Consider the following 967-nt stretch of genomic DNA (forward strand, 5'->3'; position numbering starts at 1 on the left):
AAAGAAAGAAAGAAAGAAAGAAAGAAAGAAAGAAAGAAAGAAAGAAATCAAACCAATAGCAGACCATAATGTACAACTAATGGATCTGAATGAAAACTGTCACACCTCAAACAACCTGGTGGGTGGTGGCAGCATTAAAGATACAAGAAAGAACATTATAACAAAAAAGAGACAGAAATTAAAGGGCACAAAGAGAATTCTAAAAGGGTTAATTTACAACTCAGAGATGCACAAGGACTTTTTATCTACGAGTGAGGTTAGGGTAAAAATGAACTGAACGTGCACTCTAAAAACTGCTCATGTTCTACCACTTAAAATATTTTTTAAGACATACTAATGACTCCTAACATCTATTAGGAGCCTATCACGTACCAGCAACTCTCTAGCCATCTTACAAGCACCAACTCATTTGATCCATACAACACACCTCTGTGGTAGGTACTAGGTCTACCTCTTTTTCTAAGGAAGGAACTGAGAGAGAGCTCAAATACTCTGTCAAAGTCACATAGCCAACCAGGGGGCGTGGGAGCCTGAGTTCTTAACCACAGCAGACAGGTGAAAAACCATGAAGACTTACTTGGAATGTAAAGGCTTCTCTTTTAGGTAGGTTACTGTTTTCAAACTCCCTACAACATTACTCATTAATAAATTATATATATATGTATATATATATATATATATATATATATATATATATACACACACACACATATATATATATACATACCCTCTTCCTAAGTGTTTTGAATATATACATTCATATCATATCATATCATTCATATCATGAATGTATAATCATTCATACATATACAAAGGAAAAAACTGCTTTGAACACTTTTCCTCCGTATCAACAGCTAATCTCTGTCAAAGTATAGCTTTTAAGACTAAGGAAAGGAAAGGAAAGGAAAGGAAAGGAAAGGAAAGGAAAGCAAAGGAAAGCAAAGGAAAGCAAAGGAAAGCAAAGGAA

At 34.4% G+C, this 967-nt stretch overlaps 1 protein-coding gene across 4 annotated transcripts in view; it reads right to left on the minus strand.

Moving 5' to 3' along the window:
* Positions 1 to 967, minus strand: part of PIP4K2A (phosphatidylinositol-5-phosphate 4-kinase type 2 alpha) — a 183,993-nt gene that overhangs the window by 174,857 nt on the left and 8,169 nt on the right. The window lies entirely within an intron of this gene.

The sequence above is a fragment of the Panthera uncia genome, chromosome B4, assembly GCF_023721935.1.
Source record: "Panthera uncia isolate 11264 chromosome B4, Puncia_PCG_1.0, whole genome shotgun sequence".
Taxonomy (NCBI): Eukaryota; Metazoa; Chordata; class Mammalia; order Carnivora; family Felidae; genus Panthera; species Panthera uncia.